Source organism: Mobula hypostoma, chromosome 15 (genome assembly GCF_963921235.1).
Source record: "Mobula hypostoma chromosome 15, sMobHyp1.1, whole genome shotgun sequence".
NCBI classification, from domain to species: Eukaryota; Metazoa; Chordata; class Chondrichthyes; order Myliobatiformes; family Myliobatidae; genus Mobula; species Mobula hypostoma.
In genome coordinates this window covers 36,589,068-36,604,864 of record NC_086111.1, presented here as the reverse complement: position 1 = coordinate 36,604,864, position 15,797 = coordinate 36,589,068, and the positions used below count along the sequence as shown (strand labels likewise).

The window sequence follows — 15,797 nt, the reverse complement described above, 5'->3', positions numbered from 1 at the left end:
AGCTACACCAGAGCGGCACAGGCTGGAGATCGGGATCCCCTCTGTGACCCTCTTTGCCTTGCAATGGACATGATTGTAAAGTCTACCGAACCAGAATGCCACGGCCCCCACTCCGTCTGGTGTACGGCAACCACCAATTCGAGCTTTCATGGATGACCTTACAGTCACCACGGAGTCTGTGACCAGAAGTAGGTAGAGTCTGTGGCTGGATATAGGTGGAGTCTGTAGGAGCTGGAGAAGCTCATCTATAGGGCAAAGGGCAGAGCCACTGACAGATTCCACTTTAATATTACAAGAACACTCATTCCAACCATCTCTGAAAAGCCAGTGAGCCTTGGCAAGGTGTTCGACTGCAGCCTGAAAGACACACCATTAATCTAGGCCACCTGTCAGGAGCTGGAGGGTTGGTTGAAAGCAGATGACAGGTCATGACTACCTGGCAAGTTCAAGGCATGGATCTACCAGCATGGTATCCTACCGAGGATTCTTGGCCTCTGTTGGTATAAAAGTTCCAATTTCCACTGTCGAGAACCTAGAGAGAAAGGTCATCAGCTTTCTCAGGAGGTGGCTAGAATTGCCTAGGACCCTAAGAAGCAGTGCCCCCTGTGGAATGAACATCAAGCTATGGCTGTCCTGGGAGGAGGAGTTCAGGCGACAAGAGCTAGAGAAGCAATGCAGTATAGTGAGTCCAGTGACCCAAAGGTGACCCAGGCAGAGGTCATTGTGAAGACCAGGTGAGCGGAAGAGGCCAAATCTTGGCTGTGCCAAAATGTCCTGGTGGAAGCGGTGACCCCAGGAAGAGGTGACAAGGGAAGTTTCCCTGTCCCCAGGTATGACATGGCTAAGGGGGAGGGAGAAGTGCAAGCCCATCCAGGAGGAAGTGAGAGCAGCCATGGATGAAGAGAGATCCACCAAAGCAGTGGGTATGAAGCAGCAGGGAGCTTGGACCAGGTGGGAACAGGCCACAGAAGGGAGAGTGACATGGACTGATCTCTGGTGAGCAGAGCCACATTGAATCAAGTTCCTTGACAAGCAGGTATATGACATCTTGCCCAGTCCATCTGACCTGCATAGCTAGGGAAAGGTTGAAGTCCCAAACTGCCTGTTGTGTTCCATGAGAGGAACCTTGGAGCACATCCTGAGCTGCTGCCTCAAAGCTCTTGGAGAGGGCTGATGCTGCTGGAGACATGACCAGGTATTGAAGATCTTCGCAGAAGCAATATTCTTAAGAATCAGTGACATCAAATGAGCTCAACCCTGCAGTCGGCTCATCGCCTTTGTGTGAGAGCTGGAAAGCAACCAGAAGCAAAAGTAAAGCCACCCACAGGGATTCTGACACCCGCTCATGACTGACATGGAGAAACAACTAAAGTTCCTACAGTCATCGTCAAGACCACCTTGAGATGAAACATCCTCCTGATCTCAGAGGCAGCAAAATACGTCATGCTGCTGGAGCTGACTGTGCTGTGGGAGGAACATCTGGAGGAAGCTTGCCAGGTACGGGGAACTGGTCAGTGACTGTCAGAGGTAGAGATGGAAGGCAACGTGCATGCCCGTTGAAGTGGGCTGCCGGGGCTTCACTAAGCCCTCAGTGCATTGGGTATCACCAGTACAAAGAGGCAGAGAGCCATTGGCGACATTACCCAGGCAGCACAGAAAGCCCAACAGAGCAAGTCCATGGGGACCTAGAGCACATGCTACCTGAACACAAGTCATGGCTTGATGATCCACAGCTGGGTCACCTGGCTGAGGGTGTCTGATGTTGAAAGACTCAAAGCACCCAATGACCTCAGATTACATCACTGATGACATGTTCAGAGCATCATGGGATGTATTCTTCAAATCCTGGAACATTTTCATTGCTATTGGATCTTCAAGAATGGGCGCATGCAGCAACTTAAATTTGCTGCCTTTTGGAGCGGCATATGCAAATATACATGTCTGATTCATCACAGGATGAATGTGTGCATATCTACAGTACCTCAAGTTATGAATTTTAATTTTGATGATTATCTAGGGTCTACGTTCTTGCTTGCCAACCGCCTTACTTTCATCTCCAACCTTGTACATCTCAATTACAAGTGCATTACTCTCCCAGCCATAAATCTTCTCTCCACCCTACAACTTAGGCTCAATTTCAGTAGCCTCCAACAATTTCAACAGTAATGGCTTCTGACAGCAGTTTGATCTTAATCCCTGTCACTCACTAAAAATATTGTTTTCTTCTTAAAAAGAGCATGAAGACAAGGCTCAGCTCCTCATCAGATTAAGGCATTTGGACAAGCTAAGTACACTATTTTTAACAACCAGCAGGTGAAATACAATATTCCTTCTTGCACATGACTAATTTTCCTACGATTAAGATTAAGAATCATTAGATCACAAACAAGGGCAGTCAAGTGTTATTGGAATTCAACCCACAGACTGGTGCTGGCTCTACAAAACTGTGTTTGTAATTGATTGCTGCTTGAGTTGAAATGCACTGGGGATCAGGTCCAAAAAGCAATAAACTGGATTATATGTCAGTCAGGAACAGTTTCTCTTCAAATAAGACTAGTGACTTCTGCAAAAGTAGTCAACCCATGCTAGTGCAAACTAAAAGAAAGCAATCAAAAATAGATGGATATGCTATCCCAAGTCACAAACAAAAGTCAACTAATAAAAGGTACGCAGAACACACAAAATGCTGGAGAACTCAGCAGGCCAGGCAACATCTATGGAAAAGAGAAAACAGTCAGTGTTTCAGGCTGAGACCCTTCTTCAGGTAACTTGTCTGTGGACACTTGCACTATAGCACCACAAGCTAGGGAGTTCACCGTCTTAAATTTGCTCGTATTTGCTTCCTCTGGCTCTTTGCCTCTTCAAAGTGATTGTATGAAAGAGGGTCTTGGCTTGGCCCACAAGGAAAGGTTTGAAAGGCCAAAGTTTGTACTTATGAGTCATGAACCAGCAGAAGCATTATCCAATGTGTCTAAGAAGCCGGCAGCATTCAGAAAGTCGCCAGAACAACATATATTACCAGCTGAAGTGAAATTACCCGAAATGGGGTTCATAGCCACATAAGAAGCAAATCTGCAAAAACAAATGTAAAGCTGTGTCAGACTGTTGTACGTGAATCAATGTTCGTTAGCAAACTGCTCAAAAATGGCTGCAGCTCCTCTTGCATTACTCTCAGTTGTACTTCTCTCTATAGCATCACTCCTGTTCCATTGGCATAACCTTGAGGACAAGCTGCTTGAAGAGAACTAATTTCAAATGCATTAATCCCCACCAGAGATGTTCAGGTTAAATCAAATTTCTCAAGATGAACTATTATATTTTCCCTTGCTTATCAACCTACTAAAAATCTTAACTGGAATACACATAGGAAGATGATTCATAGTAATCAGTCCATGGAAGAATATATGTAGAATTATTCAAAATGAACAAAATTTCGCAAATGGATCCAAGTGGCCCAAACAAAATAGAACACAACTACAACAGTCAGGGGCTCCTTTGGACAAATTACATAACAATTGCCTTTTAACTTTTTGGCACTGTGCCCAACAGCTTCCTTGGAGAGATTATATTAACAGTTACCTTTTAACTTTTGGCACTGTGGCCACACCCAAGCTGATCGATGATGTGGTCACAGAATTACAAGTCAGGCACTGAAGCCAACACACCACATGGCCAACTTCTAAAAGATGGCAGCACCATTACACCTCAGTGATTGAGAGGCTTATAAATGATCAGCACTAGGAGCAGCAAACACTTAAAGTGCTCCAAAATGACCAGATCAAACTGTGGCAGCAATTAACTGCCTTCTTTTCAATTTCACATGCCAGAGATTAAAACTAATATATCAAGGCTGACATTCTGGTTTAGCATTAAGAAAGTTGTGCCCTATTGGAAAGTTCAGCTCCATCTGGTAGCTTCAGTATAAAGAAATTCCATGATACTCTTCTTTTTAAAAAAAGCATAATTCTCCCAGTATCTTGGTTAATATTCATCCTCAATCAATAGCTACAACAAACCATCTGTTAGTTATAATGGGGTAACCTGCAAGATGCAATAACAGGCCATAACAACTGAACAAGAAAGATTTTGCTTCCTGAATATTTTTGGGTGTATCTTATGGAGTTTGGGCTGCTGCTCATGAAAATCACAATGAAATTTCCCTATCATGCACCATTTTTTAAAAATCGTCTATACTGTATTTGTTACTTCAATTCATTATTCAGGTCAATTAAAATGTTGCAAGCTGAAAAGTTTTCTATTTTGTCCAGACGTGCTTAGGCAGGGTGGATGCTGCATGGCAAGACAAGTTTTAGAAAGGCTATGAATTTCCATGAAGGATTTCAATATTTGATACAAATGTTTCCCAGTATAATTGATGCCAAAATTAACAAAGCCATTTTTGTTGGTCCACAAATCAAACATGTAATCAATGACAGGCAATTCGAAGAACTTCTAGTGGAACCAGAGAAAATCTCATGGAAGGTATTCAAGGATGCCATTGAAAATTTTTTTGGCAACTACAGAGCACCAAACTACATGCAACTGGTTGACAACATGCTTCAAGCATACAAAACCATGTAGTGCAACATGTCACTAAAGGTTCTTATACTGCATTCCCATTTGGACTTCTTCCCTGCAAATCTTGGTGCTGTCAGTGACAAGCATAATGAAAGGTTTCATAAGGACATTACAGTTATGGAGAAACGGTATCAAGGCAACCAGAATCCATTAATGCTGGCTGATTATTGTTGGACGCTTAAGTGAGCAGCCTTAGATATAAAGTACAAATGAAAATCATCAGTGAAACATTTTTAGCTTAGTTGAACTATCGCGGACCCGGCTGGTGGCATAGTGGCATCAGCGTCGGACTTCAGGACGGAAGGTCCCGAATTCGAATCCAGCCGGCTCCCCTGCATGCTTTCCATCCGTGCTGGGTTACGAGCTGGTGATCTCTTTGGAAATTCACCCAGCAGAAGGCAATGGCAAACCACGGCTGTAACTTGCCTTGTACGCGGTTCCCACTACATCGGAGAGGTGCGGAGGGAAATTGTCCACTAACTGGAAAAACTCTGGATGCGACATACCTTTCCTTTCCTTTGAACTATCACAAAGCGTCAGCATTGTAATGCAATTAAACGCATTATATTCAATAAAAAGTTCATTTCTTGTTTCTCCGAATTGTTACGTGATACAAGTAGTCTGAAATTATATTTGTGTTCAGTTTCAAGTGGCCTATCATAAACAAACAAAAAAAAATTCTGAGGAAGCTTTCCAAAAAATTTGTGGTCTAGTGAAATAGTTCGAAACTTCAAACATTTAGCTATCAATCCAATACCCACAGAAAATTGCTTCTTCTGAAAAATAAGGTTGCTTGAACAACATTAAAAATGTTTGTAATATTTTCTCATTAGAGATAAAGAGAAAATTCTTACTGGCCTGCCATTTTGGTCTAGGAGTATGATTCTTTCTGAAGGCATCATTATACCCCTAGACCAGGGGTCCCCAACCTTTTTTGCACCACAGACCGGTTTAATATTGACAATATTCTTGCGGACCAGCCGACCGGTGGGGGGTGTTAAGCACGACTGGAATATAGGTGACAAGTCAACTAAGTCACGTATAAGTGGCTAATACACTCAATTTCGTTTCTAAAGGGGTTTATCTAACAAATTTAATATTAAACACACAGCGCATATTTTCCTCGTATGAACATATAAAATCATTGCAACACACCAATATCACTGAATCAGTGGGAGCCCTGGGCTTGTTTCCCTGCAATGAGACGGTCCCATCAAGGGGTGATGGGAGACAGTGATACTCGAAGGGGGTTCCTTGTGTCCAGTCTATTCCGCAACTTAGTTTTCGTTGCACTCAATGCAGAAAACTCCGCTTCGCAGAAATATGTTGGAAATGGAAGCCACGTTTTCAGTGCTTTCGTGGCTATCTCAGGATATTCAGCCTTGACTTTGATCCAGAATGCTGGCAGAAATGTTATGTCAAACATACCTTTGATGCTGTCTGTAAACAGTATGAATGCCTTTCCTGTCACTACAAGGGCTTCTCCCCACTTCCCAAAGATGTGCAATTTGGTGGGTTAATTGGTCACTGTAAAATTGCCCTAGCATGCAGAGGAGTGACAGAATCTGGGCCAAGTTGATAGACCATGGAGAAAGAGGTTACCGGGAAAATTAGTGGTAAGTGGTATCGCCAGAGAGCTAGCATAGATTTAAAAGAGGAGCTAAATGGCCTGAATATGCTATTTTTGTATAACTGAGAAAATTGTTTTGGTGTTTTATCTGTAATGACTTCCTGTTCAATTTTCCCTTGTTCATATGTTACTTCCGACTAAAGTGCTAAAACACATTACCTGATGGGATTGTGGAAGCTGGTTCACTCTTAGCATTGAAGAAGTGTCACAGGAGGACTTGAATTGCCAACAAATAGCAGCCTACAGACCAAATTCTAAACCTTTATCCCCCAAGGCGTAAATGGCTAATACAAGGGGACATAACATTAAGGAGATTGGAGGAAAGTCGGGGGGGGGAGGGGGGGAATGTCAGAGGTAATTTTTTTAATATATTTGTATACTCACTGAGAGTGGTGGGTGTGTGGAACACACTGCTGAGGTGGTGGTAGAGGCAGATGCAGTGCCTTGAAAAAGTATTCAGCCCCCAAAAATAATTTCACATCTTACTGTCTCATTTTCTAAATTCAAAATATATTGAAGTAGGATTTTTGAGCTAATATACAAAACATTGTGCATCATGTCAAATCAAAAGAAAAATTCCAAAACCTCTTATCAAATTACTGAAAATTAAAAACCAATATAGAGAGGTTGAAAAAGTATTCATCTTCTTTGTAATAATGACACTAACTCTCCTCTGTAGTAATATATTACCTTACTACCTCACCCAATTTGTTGATGTCGAAAATTGGAGGATTACTTGATCTCAACGAATTTATAAGAATAAATAGCACCCCTCTCTGCAAGTTCCAACAGTACGGTAAGTTTTCAACAGACCAAACTAAAATAAAGACAAAAAGAGTGTTCAAGGTGAGTCAAGGAAATAATAACAAAGAACAAATTTGAGGAAGGATACAAGACCATCTCAAAGGCACCCAACATACCTCAGAGCTCAGTACAGTCCATCATGAAAAAGTGGAAAATAATATGAAACCACAGTCACACTGCCTAGGTCAGGCCACCACTCGAAACCCAGTTGCCAGAGAAGAATGACACTTGTAAGAGAGGCTACTGTGATGCCAAAGGCCACAGTGAGTGAGCTGCAAAAGTCAGTGCTGCAACTGCAGATGAAGTCCATGGCTCCACAATCGCTAAGGCTTTGCACCGAAAGGGTATTTATGGAAGAGTGGCAAGAAGCTCTGGCTAAAACATATCCTTGCCCATAAAGACTTGGCAAAGCGTCATTTAGAAGATACTGTATGTGGAAGCAAGTCCTGTGGTTGAACGAGATTAAAGTGGAACTGTTTGGCCTCAACATTAAGTGGTACGTGTGGTATAAATCTAATACTGCACATCAGCCAGGTAACACCAGCCTTAATAACAAGTTTTGTGGAGGTAGAAATTATGCTATGGGGATGTATTCAGCAACAGGGACTGATAATGTGGTCAGGATTGAGAGGAAGATGAATGATGCTAAACACAGAGAGATCCTGGATAAAAACCTGTTAATCTCTGCCAGAGGGCTTAAACTGGGGAGGCCATTTATCTTTCAGCAGGACAACCCAAAGCACACAGTCAGAGCAACCACGGAGAGGCTTCAAATGAAGAAAATTGATGTTCTTGAGTGACCCAGAGTCCTGTCCTTAACACAATCGAACATCTCTGGCAAGACCTCCAGATTACTGTCCACAGCTGCCACTAATCTGGCAGAGCTTGAGCAATTTTGCTCGTTGGAATGAGCAACCCTTGCTCCATCATGTTGTGCAAAGCTAATAGAGACTTATCCAAAAAGACCAGTGGTTGTAAAAGCTGCGAGAGATGGTCCAACTAAGTACTGAGCAAAAGGAGGTGAATACTTTTGAACTGCTGACATCTCAGGTTTTGAATTTTTAGTTTTTCATGCTTTACAATTTCCCCTATTTTTGGGCTCTACTGTGAAATAAAAAGGAGCACGTGATTCACAAAAAAAAAATCTCAGTTAAAATCCTTGGTTGTAATACTCATTTATGTGAGCAAGGGTTGGAGCTGAATACCTTTTTAAGCCACTGTATATTAGGGAGATATAAGAGACTTTTTTTCCTTCGCAGATGAAAAAAAAATGGAAGGTAATGTGGAGGGGAATGGTTAGATTGATTTAGAGTAGGTTAAAAGGCTGGCACAACATCATGGGCCGAAAAGCCTGTACGGAGTTGTACTGTTCCATGTTCTAGGTAATTGTCCAGTCATGTGTCATGCCGCCTTTCAGGATGGCTCCGTTTCTCCTCCCAGGCCTTGCTGCCAAAGATGCATTCTCGAAGAAGGTAGGACTGCATGGAGTGCAGGGCCAAGGGGGTGATCACACATGAAAGATTTGATAAGGAGAGCTTCTCCCGTCACCCCCCACAACTAATCAAGCAAGATCACAGCACTTGTTTGAGAGAATTCAGTATTGATGCATTATGCCAAAATAAAAACTGGCAGTCTATTTGAGTACCTACCATATCAGATCGACCCTCTCCTTTTTCTGCACCGGAAACTAATCAGGTTCTCTGGGTTTGTCCCACAGTCCAAAGGTTGGTAAGTTAATTGGTCATTGTAAATTATCCCACGATTAGGCCGGGGTTAGATTGGGGGATTGCTGAGCAATGGTGATCAAAGGGCCAGAAGGGCCTATTCTGCGCTATCTCAAACAAATAAACAAATTAATTAACTAATTCAAAGCTTTAACTAAGAGAGTTTAATTAACAGAGAGGTCTATAATATTTACTGTCATCGCTGAGACAGAAGAAAGATTAAGGATTACCTTTATTTGGCACATGTACATTGAAACATTCAGTGACAAGCATCATTTGCATCAAATCAAATTAGCAAAGATTTTGCTGGCAACCCGCAAGTGACTCCATATTTCCGGAGCCAACATAACATGCCCACAACTCACTAATCCCAACCGGTACGTCTTTGGAATGAGGGAGGAAACAAGAACACCCAGTCACAAGGATAATGTTCAAATTCCATACTCAGCTGTGGGAAATTGAACCCCAATTTGTGATTACTGCCCCTGTAAAGAGACGCACTGACCATTACACTATCGTGCCTCCCCATGGTTGAGGAACAAGCAAGATGGGCAAATCAAGACCTCATGGTGTAGATTTCAGGCCAGGCCGATGGTTGTAAAAGGGAAGGAGATACTGCACCGTCAGTCAAAGATTTCATTACTTCAGTATTGAGTGAGAATATCCCATAGGATGTGCAAAGACATTGACGGAGGTTGGAAACAACAAGGTGTAGTCACTGGTTGTTGTGTATTATAGACTTTCAAACAGTCAACAGGTTACAGCAACACAGAAGAATTGAGGCAATACAAATAGCGTTATTGTACTGAGGGATTTCAGTTTTCCAAAATATTAACTGGGATTACCTGAGTGTTAAAGGGAAAGAAACTTTTGAGATGGGTCCAGGAGAGCTTTATGCCACACTATGTAGATAGACCAACAAGATAAGGAACATTACTGGATCACACCTTTAAGTATGTAGCTAGTCTGATGGACAAAGTTGGGAAGCATTTTGGAGATTGTGCGTTATGAAATAGGATAAGCATGCTCTAGTAATAAAAATGTCTTAAATTTGGGGAAGGCCAATTTCATTAACAAAAAGGTCACATTAGCGGCAGACAAGGAGCATCTACTTGCGAGTAGGATAACAGACGCACAATAGGAAAAATTCAGACAAATAGCAAGAGTTCAAATCTAATATGCTCCTTCAAGGATAAGAGCCGGGCATAAAAAGTATAGTGAACCTTTGATGTCAAGGATATTGAGGATTGTACAAAGAAAAAAAGGGGGTCTATGACAAGTATAGGAAATCTGTCAAGAGTATAAATAGTGTAGGTGCTCTAAAAGGAAATTAGGAAAGCCAACAAAGATAATTAAAAAGAAAACAAAACAAATCGCCAGCAGACAAGATTAAAGGTAAATCTGAAGGCATTCTTCAGAAAGGATAAGCTGGGAAAAACTAGGGACAACATTGGCAATCAGGACATAAAGCTGGAAGGCAGAGGCAAAGGTTCTGTCTGAATTCATACAGGAAACAGACTCTGAAATTTGAAGAATTCAGTAAGCCGATGGGTGAAAGTCTAGTGAAGATCTTCATAAGTAAAGATGTACATCTTTCACGGTTGGGATAAATCCTCAGGATTGTGTGGAAGTTAGTCCAGGTTGCATCAGGAGGCAAGTGATTGTCAGCTAATTGAATCCCACTGTACTCCATTAGTTGCCTGCTTCCAGTCTAAAACAGACCCATTTATCCCAACTCAGTTTCCTGTGAGAAAACCAATTTTCAATCCACTGTTACACACACTTCCTTTGAGATTGTATGCAAACCAATCACTTACGTGGTACCTATCAAATACCTTTTGGAAATCTAAAGCTTCCCCTCCAACATCTTTTCCTTGTACATTCTCGAAGAGTACTTTCCAGAATTCTATATTCCGTTTGGTAACCATCTTGATGCTTCTCAATGTGCGTGTAGGAGGAATCTGCCTCCAGCAAAAACACACATTTAGTAACTGGCTCACACTTTGATCGTTTCAAACAAATATCTTGAATTATGTGCAATGTAGGATGTAATTTTGTCAAAACTTTCTGGAAGAGTTATCAGAAATGTAACAACTGAATAGAGCCACAACTCAATATTTATAATCGTCACAGTTACTTATCTACAATTAAACCTATTTCCTCTAGTCAACTTAAGCATCCTGTCAATGATAACTAACTGGCCTGTAATTCTTCCTATAGATGCTGCCTGGCCTGCTGCGTTCACCAGCATTTCCTTTTGTGTGTGTGTGTGTGTGTGTGTGTTGCTTGAAATTCCTGCATCTGCAGATTTCCTCGGGCCTGTAATTCCCTCCCTGTTGCCCTTTATTGAACAAATATAGGAACAACTCTCTGGTTGCTTCTTAATTATAACTGAAAATACTCTATCCTTTTCCTCTTCTAAAGCATTTTGATGCTTTCATTAATCAGTATCACCATCCATCTTTCTTTAAAATTCTTTGCATCCGCTAATTAAGTACCCAGCTGTGCTATTTAAGACATTTTAACTCTGTCATACATCTGCAATTTACAGGCTTTTTCCAATTTAGGCACTTAAACACACCACCACTGGTTTAGAACGGGGGGGGGGGTGGCCTTTTGCTCGGTCTTTCCCAGGCCATTCATACCAAATACCGTACTACTCCCTAGCTGCAATTCTTTGTGCACCTTATTCATAACATCTATTGCTCCATACTGGCGTTCATCCCGTCAGTTTAGCTTACACACTTTTCAACCACACAAATTAATGTTCTTGCAAAATATACTTCGAGGGTGCAAGAAACTAGGGAATCAGGGTCCATCAATCTTGATTCAGTGAATAGCACTGCAGAGAGCTAAGCACAAAGATCCAGAAAAAACACTAATGTAATACTGGGGGTGGAGGAAGAACTACTGCACTGTCAAAAATACCCTCACACATCGATGTTAAAATGCTAGCTGCCATTTCTAAGTTAGAAAAAGGTTAGTATTTCAAGCATAATTAAGTACTGTGCCACTTTACAGTGGTGGAATCAATTCCTTTACAAACCACAAGATATGTTTACCAAAAAATGCAATCAAATAACCACAGAATTTTATGTATATCCCACAAGTAGTGAATTGTGTCAGTTTGTATCAACTGGTGTTAACCAAAAAAAAATAGAAATGCCAGTTAACAAAAACACTTATTTTTCTTTAAAATATTGTTACAAGAAAGGGTAGCAATCTTGCACTTTTAGAAGATGGTGGATGATGCAAACATTTGTTCTCATCTTACAGTAAACAGAAAGCCACAACAGTGAAGTCTCCCCACTTAATTAGCATTGTCAAGTTTTGGCTTGGAATTTCCCGTTGACTTTTTCTAAACACACCGAACACATGTTTCTACAGGTATCACTTCACCCAAATAACTTCACTTCCGACAGTCAACATTCAGTACCGTCGGGCTGTCATAAATCAACACGGCCACGTGTATATTTTTGAGTAAGACCTAGAGAAAAGCGGATAACCCAGCGCACTGGTGTTCCACTCTACGCATATGCTACCCAGCACAACTCTTTACAACATTAAGCCTCTGCTCGAATTCTCATCCAAAATAACAGAAACCACAATCTGTTTTTTTCTGTAGCAATACCCAAATACATCTGATTAAAGATCATCTGGAAAGTTAGATCTGTTTCACTCTCACAGATTCCGCCCCATCTGCTGGACACTTGCAAGATTTCCTGGGAGCTGCATTCCGTTTCAGATCTCCAGCAGCCGCCGCATTTTTGCTTTCGCATTTCTTTTGCGACGTTTGTACTGTAAAGCACGTGAATATGGAACCAGGGCTAGTGAAACACCTTCACTCACAACCTATTTACTGCCACGCACAGGAGGAATCAACATTGCTCACGTTTTGAAAAGGCAACAATTTCTACTAACTAGAGCAAACAGTAATACTGCACCAGATTCACAGTCGATGGCCCGACCGAGGCATGTCAGCAATCAGCACTGTAGTTGGACTGAGTGGGACGTCCGAACATTTCTTCCCACGTTGCGACTTCCCTTTGTCCGCCGCACGTTCGGCTACACAATGTTGCACTTGCGCGGAGTTTTCCATCCGCAACACTGTTGTAACGTGGTTACCCCAGTGCTTCATGGTCCACGATGAGACAGTATCACGCGAGAAGCCATCGCGCCGCCCACAGGTCCGGAGTTTCCTCTCCTGCCATGCAAAGACTGCTCGCCTGGTATCTTCGCAGCCGGTTTAGCGGGAGCAGGCGTGTGGAACACGGCCGGAAGAGCGAGGCTTTGAGAGGGAGCAGTGGCAAAAATGTTCCTGTGAATCGCTATTGTATTTAAACGCTATTTAAATATCTCACAATTGTAACGAAGTATTCCATCTTCGGGGAGCCCCGCAATTCAGGCCATGCTCAATTCTCGCTGCTGCCATCAGGAAGAACGTACTGGAGCTTCAGGACTCACAGCACCAGGCCCAGGAACAGTTACCCCTCAACCATCAGGCTCTGAACCAGAGGGAAAAACCTGCTCTCAGCTTTACTTGCCCCATCATTGAAGTGTTCCCACAACCTATGGACTCGCTTTCAAGGACTCTTCCACTCATGCTGTCGATATTTATTGTTTATTTATTTGTTATTATTATTTCTTTGTTATTTATTTGCACTTTGTTCTTTTGCACACTGGTTAAACACCCAAGTTGGAGCGATCTTTCATTGATTAATCTTTCATTATGGTTATTATTCTATTATGGGTTTATTGAGTATCCCTGCAAGATAATGAACCTCAGAGTTGTATATGGTGACATGTATGTACTTTGATAATAAATTTACCTCAAATTAGAGTATAATTGCAATACTTAATGCAAAACAATAGTATAAATAGAAAAATTCAAACAATATTGCACAGAAGTGCGAAGGAAGAACAGTCCTCTCACAGTTCAGTCCTGACCTACAGCTCTGTATGAAGTTTACGAGTTCTTCCTGTGATTATGTAGGTTTCCTCCCACTTCAGAAAAACAATATGAAGGTAAGTAGTTCATTAGTCACTGTAAGTCGGCTCCAGCTCACAGCAATATAACATGGATACAGGTCCTCCAGCCCAGTTAGTCCATGCCAATCACAGTACCTAACCATCTTGTCCCAATTTCCAGTCTTGCCACATTCCTTAAGCCCTGCCTCTCTGTAAACATATCCAAGTGCTTCTTAAATGATATTATTGTACCTGCTTCAGACAGTTCCACTTCCAGCTCATTCCATGCACTCATCACCCAAAAGTACACCTTTGGTCCCTTTTAAATCTTTCCTCTCACACTATAAATCTATGTCCCCTAGTTTTGATCTCCCCTGCCCTCAGAAAAAGACTGTGACTGTCTATCGGATCAAAGCATCTCATAATTTTAAACATTTATATAAAGTCACCTCTCATTCTCCCGTTCAAAGGAATAAACATCTAACCTGGCCAAACTCTCCCTCTAACTGAAGTCTTCTAGTCAAGGCGACATCCTTTTCTGCACTCTTTCACTTTAACCATATCTTTCCTATAACAGGGTGACCAAAACTGCACACGGTACTCTAATCTCACATGCGAAGTGACAATTCGGACCATATTTGAATCACTGAAGAATGCCGTACAGCTGTGTCAAGGCATGAGTGCTATCTCCAGCTACAACCAAGTGACATAGTTGACATCAATATTTCACTCCCAGATGAGCTCAATGCCTTCTATGCTCACTTTGACCATCAAAACATGGAGACACCTTCACACACTCCCTCAGCCCCCAACGACCCTGTGATTTCAGTTTCTGAGGCAGATGTAAGAGCATCCTTCATGAGAATGAACCCACAGAAAGCATCCAGCCAGACGAGGTACCTAGCTGAGTACTAAAGATCTGTGCTCATCAACTGAAGTGTTCACCAATATCTTTAACCTCTTGCTTGGGCAGTTTGAGGTACCCACCTGCTTCAAGCAGGCTTCAATTATACCGGTGCCTAAGAAGAACGCAGTAACCTGCCTCAGTGACTATCATCCAGTAGCATTTACCTTCACTTTAAGAGGTTGGTGATGAAATGTATCAACTCCAATTTTCCTCCTTTCAGAACAGGTCCATAGCAGATGCCATGTTACTGGCTTTTCACTCAACCCTGGAACATCTGGACAGCAAAGATGCATACATCAGGATGCTCTTCATTGACTACAGTTCAGCATCAATACTATCTTCTCAAATCAATACATTTCAAGGCCTTGGCCTCAATATCTCCTTGTGCAACTGGATCCTTGATTTCCTCATTTGCAGACCTCAATCGGTTCAGACTGGCAATAACACTTCCTCCATAATCTCCACAGCACAGGTGCACCACAAAGCCGCGTGCTTAGCCCTCTGCTCTACTCGCTTTACACTTATGACTGTGAGGCCAAGCACAGCTCCAATGCCATATTAAAATTTGCCCAGTCATTGGCTGAATCAAAGTTGGTGATGAATCAGCATACAGGAGGGAGACTGAAAATCTGGAGAAGTGGTACCACAACAACAATCTCTCATTCAATGTCAGCAAGACCAAGGAGACAGTTATTAACTTCAGGAGGAGGAAACCAGAAGTCCATGAGCCAGTTGTCATTGGAGGATCAGAGGTGGAGGGGGTCAGTAAACTTAGAGGATCTGTCCTGGTTCCAGCACCTAAGTGCCATTACAAAGACAGCATGGCAGCACCCCCACTTCCTCAAAGTTTGCAAAGATTCAGCATGACATCTAAAACTTTGGACAAACTAGTACAGATGTGTGGTGGAGAGCATATTGACAGGTTGCATCGCAGTCTCAAATGGAAACACCAATGCCCTTGAATAGAAAATCCTACAAAGAGTAGTGGATATGGCCCAGTCCATCATGGGTAAAGCCCTCCCTACCATTGAAGGTACAAGAGCTTCATGACCCACAGCACTAGGTTCAGGTTCAGGAACAGCTATTACCCCTCAACCATCAGGCTCTTGAACCAGAGGGGATAACTTCACTCATTCCATCACCGAACTGTTCCCTCACTGCATTGGATATTCTCAATATTCATTGT

General features: G+C 42.2%; 1 protein-coding gene across 2 annotated transcripts in view; it reads right to left on the bottom strand.

Annotated features, from left to right (window-relative positions):
• shq1 (SHQ1, H/ACA ribonucleoprotein assembly factor) overlaps nt 1-12,848 on the bottom strand; it is a 132,469-nt gene extending 119,621 nt beyond the window's left edge. The window contains exon 1 of one of the 2 annotated variants that reach the window (XM_063067904.1): nt 12,658-12,848. The gene's annotated coding sequence lies outside the window, so the exon portion shown is untranslated. The remainder of the gene's footprint in view (nt 1-12,657) is intronic. The other variant, XM_063067903.1, reaches the window with a different exon arrangement.
• Between the last annotated feature and the right edge of the window lie 2,949 nt (nt 12,849-15,797).